The sequence below is a fragment of the Ammospiza nelsoni genome, chromosome 29 (assembly GCF_027579445.1).
Source record: "Ammospiza nelsoni isolate bAmmNel1 chromosome 29, bAmmNel1.pri, whole genome shotgun sequence".
Taxonomy (NCBI): Eukaryota; Metazoa; Chordata; class Aves; order Passeriformes; family Passerellidae; genus Ammospiza; species Ammospiza nelsoni.
This window is the reverse complement of record NC_080661.1, coordinates 4,264,846-4,285,302: the sequence shown is the minus strand read 5'-3', so window position 1 is coordinate 4,285,302 and position 20,457 is coordinate 4,264,846. Positions and strand designations below refer to the sequence as shown.

General features: G+C 46.1%; 1 pseudogene; it reads right to left on the bottom strand.

The window, feature by feature from the left end:
* Positions 1–919: 919 nt before the first annotated feature.
* Positions 920–9,890, bottom strand: LOC132085224 (zinc finger protein 501-like; annotated as a pseudogene).
* Between the last annotated feature and the right edge of the window lie 10,567 nt (positions 9,891–20,457).

Below are 20,457 nucleotides of genomic sequence, written 5' to 3'. Positions count from 1 at the left end.
TAGTTGTTAGGGTTAGTGTTAGCGTTAGCCTCTTTAGGGACAGAAGCTGAGCCACGCCTGTCACTGTCACCACCCGAGGAGGGCTCTGGCTCCAAGGGACCCAGGACTGTCTGGAGTGCACCCAGTGCTGTCTGCAGCGTGGCCAGAAGACACCTGAGCTGGAGCACCGAGGAAGAGGTGAGTGCCTCACGCTCCTTCCCATGTCTGCCCATGTTCATACCAGGAACATGAGGATAATAAACAGGAGTGTTAACAAAGTTGTTTCTTTACGTGAAATAAAAGGTAGTCGTTTGTAATACTCCCTGCCAGTAGGGTGAAGGCCATCTCATGCCTTCTCTTCCTCTTTCATTAATAAATTACACAGCGAGGTTCACTACAAGTAGTGAAACAAGCCAAGGGATTATGTTAAGAATTCTAAAGGCTTGGAGTAGAGGTTAGAAAAGTCTTAGGAAGAAGAAGAAATCTCTTAGGAAAATTCTTAGGAGGCCATTTTTTGCTTTGATAGATGGTATTATGCCCTATGTCAGGAATGTGTTCCTCTGGAATATGTTCCTTAGTCTCTTGAGTTGTAGCTTTTGCTAAGTTAGAAGTGGTTTGATGGATGCTTTTGTTGAAATAAAAGGACAGAATGAGTAAATCAAAGTGCTTGTTCTTTTCATTGCCCCGTAGCCATTGATTTGGGGGCAGATCCTGGAGCCCAAAGCCTTTTGGTCCCCAGGATGGCGGTGTGTGTGCGATGTGGGCAGAGGAGAAAGGCGCTGCCTGGGCTGGGAGGGATGAGGGGACACCAAGCCCTTGTACCTTGCAGCACAAGGCATTTGTTGGATGCAGGACCCCCTTCTTTTTTGTCCCCAGTTCTCCTCCTAGAGTGCTACCTTGGTGCAGAGATCATTCTGGAGGATCTCTGAGGGAAGGATTGCTAATCTGGCTTTGCAATTCGGAGCTCCTGGGCCTCCAGAAGAAACACATATGAGAGCTGGCAGAGCCCCAGCACCTTTGTAATGCATATCATCTGCACTGTGTTTCCTGGTTGTTCTGTAAGAGCAGGAGAAGCGATAACAGAGTGTGAAAATAAAAATCTGTGCTTTCAAATGAACATTTTAGATATGTGAAAAAGGAGAAAGGATGTCAAATCTAAGCATGAATTGATGTGAGCAAGGACAGACACACCTCTATGCAGAAACAGTTGCCAGCTGCTCTGTTCCTCACACCTGATATCCCCTCCTGCTCAAAAATCCAGGTCCCTGCAGGAATGGCCCTGGGAGTGCAGGAGCCCCAGAGGCCTCCTGCCCTCTTGCAGGTGAGGAGCCTGGGAAGAGTAAAGAGCCTCAAATGCATACAAACAAAATGCCAAAGCCTCCCGTTCCACCAGCCAGATGAGCACTGCAAAACGCACAGCCCACACAAACACTGAGCACACAGGATGAGGGAACTACAGAGTAATTTCAAAAATATTTGCACCCCTCACTCTCCTCTCTGCAGAGCTCCTTTCCAAAGTAGAGGAACACTGACTGCTTTTCCAGCAATCAGCTGCTTTCAGAGCCCAGGAACAATTGGCAAAAACAGCTTCTTTCAGGTACTTTAGAGATGTGGCAATTAAAAAAGAATTAAACTGTCATTTCTAACTTGCAGCACAAGAGGGATGTGCAGTTGTGAAATAATTCAGAGCTACTGCTGGCAAAATACTCTTTTCACCTGTCTGTTGCAAAGAATAAAAGGGCAAGAAGAATTTTTGGCTTTTTTCCCCCTTTCTTTCTTGTAGTTAGTTTCTAGTTATTGATGCATCCCCAAATGCCAGAAGCCAGATGTTTTCCAAACCCCTGGAGAGAGAGATTTAGTGCTTGGTACATGGTTTTTCCAGCCTCACTTGGTGACCAACAATGTTTTGCCAGCAGGACTTCCCTGCTCAAGTGATTCCCATGAAGGGCTCAGAGGTTCCTTTTCTGGTTTATTGCACTGGCTTGAAAGGTCTTTCCAAGGACCTGCTTCCAGTTTGGGGACAGAGCAGAAGAAGGGCTTTCCCCTTGTGCTTTGGTGGCTCAGACCTTTACAAGGGCTCTGCTGCCAGCATTGCCTCCTGCACTTTGGGAGGATATTCCACATTGCTCTGATGTTTCTTGTTCATTTCTTATTCTGCCCTTCGCATGGTCAAAACCTGCTTAAGAGCCAAGCCCCAGTCTCTGACCATCTGGCCACACAGTGCTATTGAAGGCATGTGGATATTTCTATGACAGATAATATAGAAATGTGCTTCTAATAATTGTGCTTTTATTGTTACAGTATTGTAGCTGCCAAGGATGGGGGAACCCAGCTGTATTTTTCACTCTTGCAGTGATCACTGTGTGATCATTACAGGCTGGATGCTGTGTCACAGTCTGCAAACAAAGAAGGAAATTATGTAGGTAAACCTGGGAATATTATTTGTGTTTACATGAACTCCCCTGTGCTGTAGCTATTTTAGAGCTGCTGTTACATCTCAATTGACTAAATTGGAGATAAATACACTCTTATCTAGTTATGAATGCCATGTACAGTCTAAAAGACTGTACCAGGTGAAAAACAACACCAGTCTTCTGGACTTGGTGCCAGTAGCTGAGGCAGTGTGGTGTCAGTGCCCTGCTTTTCCCATATATTAGCTCTAAGGAAAAAAAATTTTTTTTTTTTTTTTTAGGGTGGTAAAATGCTGGCACATGTTGTCCAGAGAGGATGCCTCATCTCTGGAAACCAGAAACCATGGAAGTCACTGAACCATTCCCTAAGAATCCCTTGCAGCCAAGAGGATGTGTGCTGGAAGCTTGAAGAGAAACAAAATAAATCACTGCTCCTGCTCTCAGGTGGAAAGCACTGGAACAACAATTCCAATAGATCCCTTAATGAGAAAAGGAATTTATTGCTCTCATGATTTCTTCAAGCAGATAAACAAGAAAGCCATTACATGAACTTCAGTAGCACATTGAGCACACTCTGGAAAACAACATTCCCACAGAGCAGGGATGGTTCAGCAGCACACGCTACAAGGAATTTACAAGTGGGCTGCACTCTGGCGCAGAGACCTGTATTAGCTGGTTCAAGGGCTTGCTCCCATTCCAGGCCTGCTCTTTGAAGATGGCTCTAACCTTGCACAGGCCCACAGCAATTTTACTGCTCAAAGCATCTGACAGCTGAAATCATCCAAAAAAAGGACATCATTCTCCTTTCTATTTCCAGATTGTTATCCTAGCAAAAAAAAAAAAAAAAACAAACCAAAAAACCAACCTCTTTGTCTGCTGTTCTGTTGGTGAGAGCTCAGTCCCTGCTCGGTTTCAGTCTGGAAGGAGGAAAAGTGCAGTGGGAGCTCCTTGTTCCAACAGAAACTCCACAAGGTCAGAGGCAGATGAAGCCTCACTTAAAATAAAAGCTGCCTCCTCCAGAGATACCAGTGCCCTTTGCTGGACAAATGATGGATTGCTTGGTGCTCCCTGGTTACATGGGAGACTCCTGCTTCAGGCTTCTCCTTGCCAGGAGAAGACAAGCAGTGGAAGAGGAGGAGGATGGTGTGCAGGGGGGCACAGCAGCAGCTTTTTCTTTCTTCAAAGTGCTGTATCCACACTCCTCAATCATGGACATATTTACCATCAACACCTTTGGTAGCAAAGGTTAACAAATTTACCATCAACATCTTTGTTAACAAAGTAAGAGAACAGTACCAATTGCCAAGGATTGTCTGCTGATTCCAGGTCAGTGAGGGCCTGGAATCTTCAGGGCTGGAGCTATTCTACCTTCTTAGTTTTGAGAACTCATTTCTGTGATGGAAATGAGTTCAGCAGAAGTGATACAGGGAAGCAATAGGAAAATCAGCAAAAAGCAAAGGGTATTCCTATGTTCCATTGTTGACAAATACCATCCAGTGATCAAATCAGGATCCTCTGCCTAACTCAGGGCTCCAGTCCTGTGTCCTCCAGCTCATGTCCATGGGCTTCCTGTAATGCCCTGGCAATGAGGGCTCTGTGAACATAGTGCCAAAGGAATTGTATCTTCCGTGGCCTCCACAGATCCAAATGAGCTAACAGACATTCTGACCCCTCTGGCCGAAGAAAAATGACTTCTGCTGAAAGCAGACCCTTCAAACCCTCCCTAATGCTGCAGAACAGGTCTATCTGCCCCATGTCAGCTACACGTCATGACTGGCTGTGTCTGTTTTAGGATATCACTCACTCTGACTGACACTGTGAGAGGGTCAGGGCATGGGAGAGATTTCCAGACCTTTATGTGAATAATGTGAAGTGCAGAAGTGCTGATCTCTGGATTAAATTAAGCTCCATGGGGCTTCCTGTACCTTGCACAGGAAGCCCCACAGGAAGCCCCACCTTGTGGAGGTTTCTTTGAGGCAAGTTCTACACACTTTTCCCAGAAATCATCATACATTTTAATTACTCCTTTCACACATCCAAGAACTTTTTATGCAAGTCAAACTTCCAGGCAAGTGTCTTTTAAATAACTTTTTAGTTAAGCTTGGTACTTTTCATGTCACCATTTACTCTTCCCATATAACAGACCTCTGCTCAAAATACTTCCACCATTATGCCAGAGGTACAAATTCCACTGACTGCTAGCACTAAAAAGCAGAATAACTGGATGTTCCCAATTACCATAACTGCCTAAGCAGAACTATCACACAACATAAAGGTGTGCATAAGTGGTGCAGTTTAAATGGATATTAAACCACTGTACAGCAGGAGCATCCCCATACCCAAAGGAGAAGCAGGATGATGAACAGGGGAGATTGGAGCTGATAACTTTAAAATGGGGATTAGAAAATGAGTGTGGAAACTTAATGCATGATAGTCTCTGGAACAGCTTTGTCACTTTGCCGTCTGCCCTCTCTCCAGGTCACTTCAGATGGTGCTGAACAGCACGGTCCCCACAGAGCATCACTGGTGACCTCCCTCTGCAGATCACTCACCCACAGCCAGCCAGGATTCTTTTCGTGCAAAGATCTTTCCTCTCTGAGTAGCTGTACAGCCTTCAGATAAGACTGAGCTGTTGCTAGGGGGCCCCATCAAAGGCCTTTGCAAACCTAAAACCAAACTGGAGCTTCCTGCAGAGGGGAGTTTGGAGAATTCTCACTCAGGGTCCAGCCATCCTAGAACTACAAACACACACAGACCACAGAACACATCCCTTGGGGGCAGGATGCACATCGGTCCCCTTATCTGGAGATTTCTTTGAGGAATGAAGTAGAAACGATCCATTAGTGACACCAATTAGTCTCCCATGTATAATCAACCTAAAGTTTTGCTGTGAACAGTGGTAGATCTTGATCTGAGCCAAGTACCTGACATCAAACACAACAGGACCCACTGTGTGGCACCTGCTCAGCTGCTGCACAGATGGGAGGTGCTGAGCTGCAAATGTACCTTTTTAATTCTATGAAATATGGAAACAAACAGCACAATCAGTACTTTATATTAAATAACCTGGTAATAAATGCAAAGGTACATTACCTTGGAGCTTTACCTTCATTCTGCTGCATAACCTTCCACTGAAAAGGCAGAAAGCCCTAGAAAAAAAATAATGAAATATCGCAGCTGATAAGGAAAAAGGAAGCAAAGAAGCAAAACCTTCTGATGTGGAAAAGAAATTCAGGCTGCACCTTCAGGACAAACTGGATACTTCTACCACAGTGGTTAATAGAAGATGTAAAGTCAGTATTAAGTTCCAAAGTTAAAATCCCATTGCTGACACTGAGGCATTACACATCTCTTGGCAGTTACAGCCCTGGAGGATTTGTCAACACCTGCCCAAGTCTGCCAGGCTAATTCCTAAGGAAATTTTTCTTCACTAACCATTTGAATCTAAATCAAAGTGAAGAGTCTAAGAAACACGTTGGGCAGTACTTGGACACACCACAGGACTTGCTTTTGTTATAGGAAGCTTCCCTATGTGTGAAAACATTTAAATGAAGAAGGTTCCTGTGCAATGAGTAGCAAAAGTGGCTTCAATTTGGTCTTTTGCTCTTTGAATTTTGTGTCTTCAAAGATTTCCTTCCACAATACTCAGCTGGTTAGATTACTGTGCATGTTTCCATCAGACACACAAGTGTCACCCCAAGAGCATGCACCACCATAGCCAAAATAAAGCCTTCTCCATTATTAACCCATCACTCAAAAGTGCATAAACTACAGAAACATTCTGAAATACAGCTGGTGACTGTTGTGTTTATTAAGGAACTGGTTTGGAAGTGGAGTTTGGTTTTTTTTTAATAACCAACATGATACTTCCCCTTCCAAATAAAAAGAAGAGTAACAGAAAGAAAAAAACCAGCAAAATACAAGAAGGGACAGAGGGAGAACCCTGGAGCATTCTAACTTAGTGAGTTAACAGATCTCCAAAGCCAGTGTCAAAGAGTCATCACACTCATGAGGGCAGGGCCAATTTATCCAGTGAATTCTCATAACCTCTGCTTGCAGATCCTGCACAAAGCTCGAGTGGATGCATCACCAGTCCAGCAAACAGAGACAGAGCAAGCACATGCGAGTGGTTTCAGTCTCCTCAAGTCTCCCATTTCATTACTCAGGGTTAATTAGATTATTTTCTCATACAAAGCAGTTTAAAGCCCAGCAGTGCAATCAAGTTCCAGAGCTCCCTGTGATGCAGCAATGCTGGGCAGTGGGTCTGGACTGGGCAGAGCACACACCATGGTGTGCTTTTCCAGCCCAGCTGAGGAGACCTTGCTCAGGTACAAAGCAACCACAGAGACCCCAAATTAAGGTTTGTCCAACATTGTGTGTGCGCTTGTGCCTCCATAGGATCTCTGACTTGGTGAAGGAATGCCCACAGAAATTACAGGAGTAGGGCTTCTCTCCGGTGTGGATGCGGTGATGGCGCTGCAGCGATGCTAGTCGGGTGAAGGTCCCTCCACACTCCTTGCAGTAGAAGGGCCGTGCCCCGGAGTGAGTCTGCTGGTGCCTCTTGAGCCTGAGCAGCTGCACAAATGCCATGCCACACTCCTGACACTTGTAGGGCTTGTCCTCCCGGTGGATCACCTTGTGCTTGGACAGCAGGTTGGGCTTATCGAAGCCTTTACTGCACGTTGGGCACACGTAAGTTTTGAAGTCGTCCTCGTGAGACTTTGGGTTTGCAGGAAAAGCCTAATCCAGGCACTCAGCATTGTGCTGCTGGCTGTGGTGCACCACAGACCAGCGGGTCCTGGCCATGCCGCTGGCCAGGATCACCATGGAGTGCTCGATCTTGTGCACGTTGCGTGGGTGCCTCCAGACGTCGGCCGTGCGGATGAAGGCCTTGTCACACTCGGGGCACTTGTGCGGCCTCTCGCTGGAGTGGATCAGCTGTGCTTTTGGCGCAGATGGGACAGCGGTAGGAGTTCTCCAGCAGGTGAGCTCGCCTGTGCTCCTGCAGCTCACTCATGCTGTGGAAAGAGGAGCCACACTTCTTGCATCGATAGGGCAGAGCTTCCTCGGGGACGGGCTCCAGCTCCTCACCAAGCACATCTCCCAGAGCAGTGCTTCCGTTGTCCTTGCGGAGTTTTGTTATCATCCGTGTTTTCCTGGGGTGCTCAGAGGAACAGTGATCTAAATCCTCATCCTCTCTCTGCAGGTGGAAGCTGGTGCTGGAGGGGGGGATCTCCCCAGCTGGGCTCTCACCTTGTTTCTGGCAGTAGGTGGCACAGGTTTCTTTGTCTCCACAGAAAAGCTCCTGCTTTCCTGCAGGTCCAGCAGAGTTTCCAGGAGGACTGCAGGAGTAATTCATGTCCACCTCCTTCTGTGGCCTACAGCTGTGGCCCACCTGCTCTGCGGCCTTTCTCGGATAATTTGAATTCTTCCGCTCTGTGACACAAATGTTATTATCGCTCACATCCATCCTCTGAGGCAAACACTGTGTTCTTCTAAGTTAAAACTCTAGCTCATCATCACCCAGAACTTTGTGTCCTTTATGGTAAGTCCATCTCATTCTCAGCTCTTCTGACAGTGCTCCCTAGAAAATAAAACACCTGTTTCATCAGTGATTCTTCTGATATTATAAATTTAGAATAGCAAAGGTATTTTTCTGATTCAAAGAAAGGGACAGACTATTAGATATGTAAAAGAAACAGAATCATCTACTATAAGATATGTAGAAAATACACATTCAGCACATAAAGCATAGACAGTGTTCAATAAAGTTAAATCCACTATCATCAGCCAGCCTTCACTACCAAATATAAATTGATAATTCCAATTTTAAATTTTCCTAAAGATGAGAAATTACAGTATCCCAGAATGGTTTGGGTTGCCAGGGACCTTAAAGACCATCTTATTCCAGCCCCCTTGCCATGGGCAGAACACTTTCCACTATCCCAGGCTGCTCCAAGCCCCATCCAGCCTGGCCTTGAACACTTCCAGGGATGGGGCAGCCACAGCTTCTCTGGGCCCCCTGTGGCAGGGCCTCACCACCTTCACAGTAAAGAATTTCTTCCTAATAACTAATCTAAATGTCTCCTCTTTTAGTTTAAAATTTTTTCCCTTTGTTCTATCTGTGTAAAATGTTGTTCTACTTTCCTGTAAAATCCATTTAAGTACTGGAAGGTGGGATAAGACATCTCTGAATATAAGCATACATATTAATGAACACATATATGTAAAAACATAAATATTTCTGTATTTCCACGTGTACATAAATGTAAAACTTGCCTATTTAGTTTCGGCGGGCTTATCAAGTGCAGTGATCAAGGCAGTGCAGCGATGTGCATTAAGTGAAAGCTCTTATTCACATTGTGCTGCTCCATCAGCAGCACAAGCCACGCTTTCTTCCAAAACAATCTGGATTAGTCCTCATTAGTCACTGCCTGGAACAGCGTGGCTCGACTCACCCCCACTCCAGCCATTCCCGACAATTTAATAAGGAGCTGCTAACAGGAGTATTCCTCACCTCCAGCCCTCCAGCTGAGCTGCCGATGCCTTTGGGGCGGGAAAACTTTCCAAGGGATGCTGGCGCTGCCTGGCTTAAGAGAACTCCATAACCACGGCTAGGAGTGTGGAAACCACGGCGTGGACTGAAAGACAGTAATATCAACAATAAATGCATACACATACATATATATTAAAAAATAGGAAATTTTTTTGTTGTTCCAGGCAGTGTGACCCCCCCCCCCCCCCCCAACTTTTCCTGGGTGCCCATTCCCTGTTCCCCGGCCCTACCTGGGCTCTGCAGGTCCCGGTGCTCCAGGAGCCTGTTCATGGAATCATGGAATGGTATGGCTTGGAACGTCGTCTCGTTCCAGCCCTCTGCCACGGGCAGGGACATCTTTCTCTAGACCAGGGTGCTCCAAGCCCCATCCAGTCTGGCCGTGGACATTTCCAGGGATCCAGGGGCAGCCACAGATTCTCTGGGCAGCCTGTACCAAGGCCTGCCCACTCTCACAGGGAAAAAAATACCCCCAACATCTAATCTAAATCTACTCTCTTTCAATTTCAACCCATTTTCCTTTGTCCTGTTACTCCAGCTCTTGCCTTGTCTTTCTTGTAGGCTCCCTTTGGGTACTGCAAGGCCACAATTAGGTCTTCCTAAAAGCTGAATACTCCCAGTTCTCTTGGCCTTTCCTCACAGCAGAGGTGTTCCATCCCTCTGATCACCTTGGTGCCCTCCTCTGGACTCACCCAAACAGGTTCAGTACCCTTCCTGTCCCTCAGCTCCAGCCCACAGCAATTCATGGAGTGTCCCCTGTGCCCCTCACCATGGCAATGACTGTGCATCCATCTTCCTGCAGGAGCGTGGCATGGATTGAGTCCCTCTCACACCCTGCCTTGTCAGAAGAAAGCAGCTCTGCCCCTGTCAGGAGCGATCAATCCATCTCCCAGGACTGTGTCCCACTTCCTAAGAGAAAAGTCTTTGCACACAAAAGGACATTCAGCATCTTCAGCAATGCCTCACCAGGGCCTTTCACAGTGGCACCAGTTCTTGGGAACTCCTTTGTCCAACCATCCAAGGATCCCACCTGCCTTTGCCAAAGCCACAGCAGGATCATGGTCCACAGCTGAAACCACTCTTTGTGTAATCTCATGGAGATTGGTCCAGCTTTAAACCCAACTCTGGGAAAAAAAACCCAGAGCAAGCCCAGCTTTGCACTGCCTTTTCCTAGCAAAACTCCTCCAGCTTTGGGAAATGGGCTCCACAATTAGCAGCAAATACAGAACTGAAATGACAAATGAACAAGATTGTGCATTGCCAGCATCCACACACACAAAAACCAGCTGTAATCCTCAAGGAGAAGGCTGAAAACTAATTGAATTACCCACTTCCTTGCAATATATGATTCCTATTAAAATTACATTATTGGTGTTTTGTGCCTGCCCTACATTCATATTCCCAACACACACGTTTGTGGACGCCAAATCCTTTTTATTTATGCTACCTCACTTTTATGTGCCTTAAATGTGAAGAGTCTGTCAGGACAGATGAGGATCTGTAATGTATTTGCCAGTTAGATCTACTCTGGAGTAATTTCTTAATTCAAATTTTCTGTTAAATTCACGAAAATGGAACTCGTAGCTCCCATTGCTCTCACAATGGGAGCTTAATACATTTTGTGAAGGGTTTAACATCACATTCCATCAAATTTGAATTTCTTTATAGGCCATAGAGTTTTCTGACATCTGGCTACTCTGTTTTAGGAGTGCCATAAACACTTTAAACATCTGAGAGCTTCAGACTTTTCTATGTAAAACAAGAAAATTCTAAGCAATGTTTCTTCTAAGAAGGAGCTGAATCAAGAGGGATTTCACTGATATTTGGCTGAAGTTTGAGCTTTTAACTCCCAGGGGCAATCTGGGCCCCCTTCAGCCCACTGAACTTAAGCATGCAGTGCCTTTTGAGGACACTGAATTTTGAAAGGACACCCACACAGGACCCTAAGAACTCAATTAAAAGAAGGTTCAGCATCTCTGGTGCAGGGAATTGTTTCACTCTATCCAGCTCCATCCTGTTACCCTAACACACATTTTCCTGACGTTTGCCAGGATCTTCCACATCTTAGAGTCCAGTGATCTGGCATCTCATGAATGAGGCATTTAGAAGAAACACTGAAAAAACCCAAGTTCTGACTACACCTGTTGGATAAAGCTTTTTTCTGACTCAGATGGGGTAACGGAGTTTTTAAAACACTTTTATTCTATTTTTTGTTTCATGTGAAGAGTGAGATAGTATAGATGTCATAATTTGCACTATTATAATCAGAAGCCAACTATTTCTTAATTATAAGGTACTATAAGTGCTTTTTGGCTTATTAGCTTTTGTTACACTATGTTGTAAATGCTTTAAAGCTAATAATCTAAAATTACTCTTAGTGGGTATTGCTATAATGTACTTTTTATTTTTTAAGTATTTAGTCTTATTTGTTAAGGTTATCATTTGAAACTTGTTTTTAGTTTAATTTCTCAACAATATCTGTCTTGTTCTGTGGCATTTCTAACTCAGCATTTCTTATCTCAAGGTTTGCATACAGATGCACACTATGTGAGCTTTCTGTCAGGTTTTGAGAATTCTCTAAAAATCCATTTCCCACATACACCAAAAGCCAGACAGAGGTCCAAAATGCAGAACCAGGCTGTAAAGAACATGGAAAAATGAACAGGAACAAACCAAGCAAGGGCTGTAAGAAGCAGGCTGGTTGAGGAATAACTTCCTGGCATGCTTTAGATCCCCAAACTTGCATTTTCCTCTGCACATATTGATGGAGACTCAGCAAATTCTAGGCAAAAACTGCTATCTGATTCTGCAAATACACCTGGCTGGAGATCCAGGACTGTAAATGAGCCTGCCAGGGAATAACCTGGCCCTTCTGGTGCTGGATGAGAGGTGCCTGTGCAAGAACATCCTCATCTGTGGGCTCCTGGCTGAGATTTGGAGGAGCTGCATCTCTGATCTGGGGTCTGGAAACCCCAAAAAATGCATCCATGAGCTTGCTGAAGAGTTAAAGGTGAAATCTCTACCTGGGCTCTGCACTTACTGGTTTATTGTTCTAAAGAATTCCTAGATTGGCTGAGAACAGCATTTAATAATCTATTCAATAACCATTCAGCACTAAGGATTTTTACTGCAGTTCTTCATGAAGTTTATATGAGAAGCCTGTAGTGGTGTCCCAGGAAATCACAAACTCTCGGTCAGTTCTTTTTCTTCCTCTTTTTCATGCCCTTGCTCGAGCAGAAAGGAGGAGCAAAGTGATCCAGAGTGGTCCTTTCCAATCTGAACCATTCTGGAATTTAAAATGGGAACTGACCGAGCAGCTCCGGCTGCACGGGGCCACGCCAAAACCCTGCAGGAGGGATTTCCCAATCCTGTCCTACCCCAAACCCTGCAGGAGGGATTTCCCCAACCTCTCCCACCCCAAAACCCTGCAGGAGGGATTTCCCCATCCTGTCCTACCCCAAACCCTGCAGGAGGGATTTCCCCATCCTGTCCCACCCCAAACCCTGCAGGAGGGATTTCCCCATCCTGTCCCACCCCAAACCCTGCAGGAGGGATTTCCCCATCCTGTCCTACCCCAAACCCTGCAGGAGGGATTTCCCCATCCTGTCCCACCCAAAACCCTGCAGGAGGGATTTCCCCATCCTGTCCTACCCCAAAACCCTGCAGGAGGGATTTCCCCATCCTGTCCCACCCAAAACCCTGCAGGAGGGATTTCCCCATCCTGTCCTACCCCAAAACCCTGCAGGAGCCCTTCACTCCTCCCGGAGCTGTGGCTCCAAGGTCTGGGATCAGCCGCTGTCACACCCAGGGATCAGCCCCTGTCACATCCCCGGCAGGGCGGGCACAGCTGGGGACAGCCTCTGTCACACCTCCAAAGTGACTGACACTCCCAGGGACGTCCTTTGTCACACCCCCGGTGTGACAGACACGGACAGGGACATCCCCTGTCACACCTCCAGTGTGACTGACAGGGACAAGGACATCCTTTGTCATACCCCCGGTGTGACTGACGGACAGAAACCTCCCCTGTCACACCTCCAGTGTGACTGACACCACCAGGGACCGTCCCTGTCACTCCTTCAGTGTGACTGACAAGGACAGGGACATCCCTTATCCCACCTCCACTGTGACAGACATGGGCAGGAACCTCCCTATCACACCCCCAGTGTGACAGTGAGAGCTGGGACCGTCCCTGTCACACCCCCAGTGCCAATAGCACTGCCCCTGTCACACGCACAGTGTGACTGACACCACCAGGGACCACCCCATCACCACCCCCCCATTGTGAGTGACACGTTGGCACTGTCCCTGTCCCCTGTCACACTGATGCAGCCACTTAGTCATGACACACACCTTGTCAGGGCAAAAAAAACCCCAAAAAGAATAAAAGTGCCCCACAACTGCTCTGTGTTCAAGCCCAGCTGCTCAATTCTGCTCCAAAACACTCCTGCCAGTGTTAAATTTAAATTAAACACTCAAATGTCCACAGAATCCTGAGATTCCAGGGGACAATCATGGACATGCAGCTACAGCAGGGTAAGGAATGCCCAGGTTTGGGGTGATAGCTCCTTTTCCTGCCCCTCATCCCAATCCCTTGCTGATAATCTCATTTTAGGATTATTTTATCCATCCCAAAAGCATCACACAGCTTCAACAAGTCTGGGGACAAATTTGTGTGTAGCTGCCAATCAGAGGTCATGACATTTGGGAGATTTGTCCCTCTCCTGGGACATCACTTCCACCTCACACAATTTTCCAAACCAAACACTCTGGCTGTGGGTTCACACAGGATTTTGATGCTCAGGATACCTGGATAGAGTGTGGGAATCCAGGAGCAAGGGGGCCATGTCCCCATGGCAGGCTGTGCCAGGCTTGTGTCCCTCTGTGCCTCCTGCAAGCAGCAGAGCTGCCCACAGAAAATGGAGAAATGACTGCATGGGAGAGCACCAGTGCACGGGGGGTGTGTGTGAGCAATCCCTAAATATTCAGGAGAGATGGGAGAAGCCTTGGGGTCCAGGACTCTGCTAAATCAAGGCAGGGGAATGATGCCTGTGCTATGCAGACGAGCTGTCATATTGTCTCCCACACAAGAGCATCTCCAAAGGAGCCTACACTTACTGCAATTATCCTGCAGCATATGGACATTTATAGGTAAAAAAAAAAAAAAAAAAAAAGAAAAAAAAAAGGAAGAGTAATGGTTGGCCAAAAAAAAGCAGGAGCCCAGATAATTCTCCAGTGTTATTTTGGAAAGTGCAGACACTGAGCAGGATAAATTATACATACCTGAGAGCCATTAGAAAATGTCAGGTCGCCTCTAAAACGAGTTAGAAGGGGGGGAAATGCCTTCAGCTTTCTTGTGCAAGAGGAAAATGAGGTATGTAAATAATATTCCCTAATAAAAATGAATTTTCAAGCAGATTCTGACCTTCTCTTGTGCTGGGGACAGAGAGTGGGGTTGCATCCTGAGAGCCAAAGCCATCATTGAGCTGAAACTCTCTGCACTTTCATTGCTGGAGCAACCGTGATGTATAACCCAGGAGCTTCTCCCAGAATGATTTCAGAGCAAACCCAGAATATTTGTTACCCTTCTCTAAATTTAGCTGGGGGAAAAAAAAAAAAATAGTAACTTCTGCTGCCAACTCTATGAAAACAACACATGTATCTTGACAGCAAATGATTTAAAAATGAAGAGCGACCAACAATGCAATGTTCTGGGTGCTGGGGGAGGAAGAGCACTGGAAAATCCTGAAGTTTGCATTTCCAAACTCTCAACATTCACTTCCAGCATGTACCTGCACCATCCTCAGTGTATTTTTCCAAAGCTTCAGCCTCTGATAAGAACCAAATCCTCTGCTGACTGACGCTTCTGCTGAGAGCTGAGATTTCTATAATTGGCACTAGAGAGAATTTGGGGAGGGATCTGTATTTTTCAGTTTGGGGTTTTTGTTTGTTTTTTTAGTAAATTTGGATGTTACACATTTTAAAACAAAACACTTAAAACATCAGCACATGGGTTCATAATTGCAGAGTGGAGATGAGGAGCACGTCAGTAGTTGAAAAAACATTAAATTGGCAGGAAGTGACTGAAATGTTTGCACAGAAGGGGGCAAATGGAGATAAGACAGGCAGGCTGCTTGCATTCAGCTTGTAAAAAAAGAGAAACTTGTACAGCAGAGATTTACCCTTTCCAAGAGAAGTAAGAGAGGGGAAAGCTTGCTGGGAATTGTGTTGACAAAGAGGTAGAATATCTCTTCCCTGGATGTTTTGGTCATTGCCGGGATGACCAAGGTGCTGCTCTTTGCCCATTTGTATCATTGCCTTTTCCTTTGGCTTGTTTTAAATTTTCTTTGGCAGAACCTCCAGGAAGAGTCAAAGCATTAAGATCACAAGATGGTTTGGGTTGGAAGGGACTTGGAAAATTATCTGGACCAACCTCACTGCAGGGACACCTTCCACTAGGCCAGGCTGTGCAAACCCCACCCAGCCCAGCCTTGAACACTTCCAGGGATGGAGTTTTCCAGCCTGAACCCCTCCAGAAAAATCCCTTTGTGCTGCCTGCAGCCACTGACTGCACAAGGAGGACACCCAAATTGTTTTAAACACACAAAGAGCTCAGAAAAGCCCAAAAGAGACGAAAAAGGGTCTGGTTTGATTTGCATTTCTCAGCCTTGCTGAGCTGCGCTGTAACAGGCTCAGGATCATCTCCTCACACTGGGGAGAGCTCACAGAACACTCACCTGAAACAGAGGCATCTCTTCCCCATCTGGGAAGAAAACAAGCTTAACATTTAAATCTGTCTGCAAGGTGGGAGCAAATGAACTCCTGAGCAGCTGCACAAAGCAACAAGAGTGCAACAAAACTAAACAGGTAATTACTGATGGATTATCTGGAGGCACATGCTCACACCAAACCAGCCAGGAGAGAGAGATTAAAAATACCTGACAGCCAAAGCATAGCTACAGAGCAGAGAATGGTAACAGGCAATATCATCCTTGACGCCTCTGTATCTGCTTTTTAATTTTTTCTTTTAAGAACAGCATTTATTCAGATAAAAAACCACCACTTTCATGAATCCAGGTTGGGTTCCTCACATCACTTTGCACGCAGCTAATCTGCAAGTGCCTCTGTGACCACATGGAAAGCAAACCTTATTGTATACAGGACAATTGCCAAGTAAAATATAGGTTTTCCTACTCCCCCCCCTCCCCATGGAACTGAAACTCAAACTAATGAATCAGAACATGTAAAATGATCCCAAAGCACCTGGACAGGAGAGGTTAAAATAGTTATCCTTGTTCAGCTGAAGAATCTATTGGTTATCTGTCCTAGATTTAATTAGCAAAACCCCTAAAGATTGACTAGCTCAGCACAAAATTCCTGACCTGAGCCAGTTTTATATTGGACAGGATAAAATACAGCTACTTAGGAGAGCTGGAAGAACATACCTACGACAGGTGAATGCTGATGAGCTTTCAGAAGGTAAAGGGCTCTACAGACCCAGCCCTGTATTGAGGAAACAAATATGAGATACTGAATAACTTTTGGGTGCCCAGGATTGCCTTGGGGTGAGATTCTGGCTGCTGCACCCTTTTGAGTGACTCTTAAACTGAAAGAGCAGAGGCAACACAGAGCAGCCAACACAATCAGAGCCACTGTCAATAGGTAATAACTTCAAGATTCCCAAATTGCTGATAAATCCGTGATACTCATATAAAAATTAATGACCCATTGGCTGCAAGCGGCAAAGTACAAGGCAAAACCAGATTTGTTGATGTATCAATTTGCCATTTGCTGCCTGCCCTCACACTGGAAGTGTTTCTGGTTATGGTTGCTGTTAATTGCTTTTTTTCTAACAGTGGAGTTTAGAAGCTTCAGCTGAGATGAAGTTTCATGGTGTTAGGCAATTACACAAACATGCAGACGCACAGAAATTCCCTGGTTTGTAATCTGGACGAGGCAGAACACAGTGTGATATCTTGGGCCTGAAGAGAGGCTTCTGATTTGGAAAGAAAACAAAGGCAGGATCAGGGAAGGTTAAAAACTGACTCACTGCCTCCTTGTGCTTCACCTGTTAGAGCTCCCAGATTAAAAATTCAGCCACGGCTGCTTGGATTTTAACTCATCAACAGCAACACACAGAAGCATCATGTTTTCAAACACTCCACATCTTCAGGAGACATCCCTCCTAAGGAGGGCTTCCTTGCGCAGTGTCATTATCTCCGACAGATCTGCTTAGGAAATTTCCTCTCGAGGCTCCTCCACGCTGACAAGTGAATTCTGTGCATCAGAAATATTTGTTCAGAAGCTGCCAGGCTCATCACTCACTTCCCTGCAAAGGAGGCAGTCCAGGGGGGATTCTGCTCTTCCCCCTCCTGTTGCCCCTGCAAAAATGGAGTTATAGAGGAGACAACGAGGACAGCCACCCATCTGTGCCACTTGTCCCTCTGTGGTGATGCTCATTTCTCTGTGTCAGGGCTGGGGATAGCGCTGCTGCCTTGCCCTGGCTCTCACAAGGGTGACAGGGTAACCTGGGCTGGCCCAAGCAGGACTTCCAGCCCCGTGGGCTCCCTCCTTCTCTGGGCTTAAAAAGGGCTCAGATATTCCTGCTGGCTGCCAGCCACAGAGCTAATTATTTGGGACCTCTCCATGCACACGAGCATGGTAGGAATGGGATTGTTTAACGAGCACCTTTGGACTGACGAGCTCTTCATGGAGTGCACGAGTGATTTGTGGTGTCTGCGTGGATGAGGAGAGGATTCAGGCAGCATCCAGACTGGGGGCTTCCTGTGGCTCCAGAGCTTCTTCCTCCAGCTCTTCTTGCCACTTCATCATTAACAAAGCACTTTAGCTGTTTTATCTCTGAACAGGGAGATTTCTTGTGCACATATAAATCAGCCTCTCTCTAGCTGGAAAGCTGTTTTCTCCTGGCCAACCCTGTCTGAAAGCAAAGCCTCTATGACAAGAAGGAAAAAATAACTTCCCCTATTCATTCTCAGACACGGTACATGACAGGCTTTTCCCTTGCTGAAATGTTATTTCATCCCATGTTCACCAATTATGAAAATAATTTTGCTTAGACAAGAGACGAGGAAAACAGCGCAGCTCGTTCTTGTTTTTGCCACCAGAGAAGGTTTGATTTGGCCTCTTTGAAAGATGGCTAAGGACTCATTTGTCCTGATTATTCCACTTTGGAGCTTGTGCTGCTCTCCTACACGTTGGGAAGCAGATGAACCCAGTGGTGAACATGTCAAGCTTTGAAAGGTGTCACAGGAGGAGAAGTGTTATTAGTTCATCATGCTAACAAAGGTGCCCCGCTGGATTTGCAGCCTCTCCCTGACTGCTGTGTCTGTGCTTTCTGAAGCTAAAAGGCAAAGGCTCATTAATTAACAAAAGAAGCTGGGAGATAATCTCGTGATTAAGTTATTGGAGTGGGACCTGGGTTGATTTCTCAGTCCTGGGCTGGTTGCTATGTGATATTATTCAAATCCCTGCCTGGAGACGAGCGGGAAGGCAGCGGTGGCAGCTCCCCACAGGCTGCTGGTGCTGTGGGCAGGGGCTGTGCTCTGCGCATCCCTCACTATTCCAGCTGGAGTCACCTCTGCAGGCAGACAATGGGAGAGAACCCCCAACTCCAAATGCACTGCACGTTCTGCAACTGGCCTTTGCTCAAATGCTTGCTGTTTTTTCCAGAATCTCCTGTGATTGACTAAATCACTCCTCTTAGTGGGCTTTTCTTCCCCCCTTTTCTTCTGTTTCCTAGTGAATGTCTTTATCTTCTGTCTGTTACAAATGTGAACAGTTTTAATTAGGTGCTGTTGAAATGTCTTTTGCAGTTTGGCATCCTGTTGGTTTTGCTCCTCTTGTTCTCTTTGCAGTTCTGTTCCTTCTCACATTGCTTATGTTTTCTTGTTTGTGGAAGCTTTTCTCTATATGCATAATTTAATCATGTTGCACTTCAATTTCATCTCTAATAAGCATAAATAGAGAAGAGGGCAGCTGAAGCCCATCTCTCCAGATGCTTCTTAAATAATCTTTTTTTCCTCCAAAGTGTCCCTCAAACGTCTCTAGCTGAACCCAAGGACAAAGCTCTCAGCTCAGTAGATTTGTTTTCAAATTATATTGTTAAATGGCTTGATTTTTTTCCACAGCTTCAGAAACCAGACTGAACCTACACCTTCAACTGAGGTCCAGAACAGCAGGGAAATGTTCAAGAAATTCAACAAAAAAACAAAACCCCAGAGGAGGTGCCATTAATCCAGTTCCTCATCCCCTCTTTTTCCTGCTCTAGGGTGAAATAGTGAATTTTGCTTTTGCTCAAATTATCTTTACTGAGACAGCAGCAAATCTACAGAGTCTTCTACCAGGTAGATTTGGTGTCTCCCTACTCCATCCTCAGTGCCCTTATCTATGTGCACTGGGTGTCCCAGAGTAATTTTTTATATATTAACCAGATCACTTTATCACCATGATCCAGTTACATCCAGCTTATCTGGGGAAGTCAGTAATTTCAATTAAACTGCATTATGCATTTACTTCTAGTTATGTAAGAGAAGACAGATTTTCCCTTTTATTCCTCCTGATCTGCTGCAGCAGTCCCATAGAAATCATGACAAATGGGGCTGAAGTGAAGGGCAGAGATGGGACAGCTCCCCTCTAACACCAGGGTGTGCTCATCCACACCTAAATCCACTTCAGAGAGGGAGCTTTGACAGCCCCACACAGAACCTCTTCAGCTACAGCCTCTGCAATCTCTCCCATGAGCTGCTCCAGCATTTACCTTACACCCATCAGGACCAGGTTTCTCCTCACTCCTCTGCTGAGTTCAAACTGCATTCTCCTTCTCCCACCACGTGTGGTGAGCAGGATTTGTACAGATCCTCTGTGTCCTGTGATCAGACCTCCAGGAGAAGCTGTGGATGCCCCATCCCTGGAAATGTTCAAAGCCAGGCAGGATGGGACTTTGAGGGCAGGCAATGCACCCCCTGAGCAGCTCCACCCCACCCAAAGGTGATGTTTGAGAGGCAAAGATGAGCAAGATTCCATTTCTGAGGAGCGGATGAATTCCCAGTGACGTTTCTCGAACATTTATTTTGCTGGGGTTTGACGTGAGTCATCCCCTGCCATCACCTTATCAGGGACAACTGCTTTGCTGCAGGGAAATCACTGAGCCAGGTGTGGGAGAAGAGAGGATGAGGCAGGAGAAGGCTTGGGGTGTGATGAATGGGATTCACAGGCAAATCCTCACTCTGCCTCCATCCATGGGAGGGGGCCACAGGCAGAGCTGAGCTCTTCTCTGCAGCTCTTTGTCCTGCTGCTGTTTCCAGTCAAAAACTGCAGGAACTCACCAGCTTCTCCTCTGTGCTTTGGGGTGTGGGCAAAACCTTTTGGAGGTGCTCTGGGCTGGGATCTGTGACTTTGTCCTGCTCTTGGGAAGCACAAAGGTTTGTCCCCTCTTCCATGCACGGTGGGAGCACACCAGCAGAGCTCTCCTCAGCTGACTTGGTGCTGCACTTC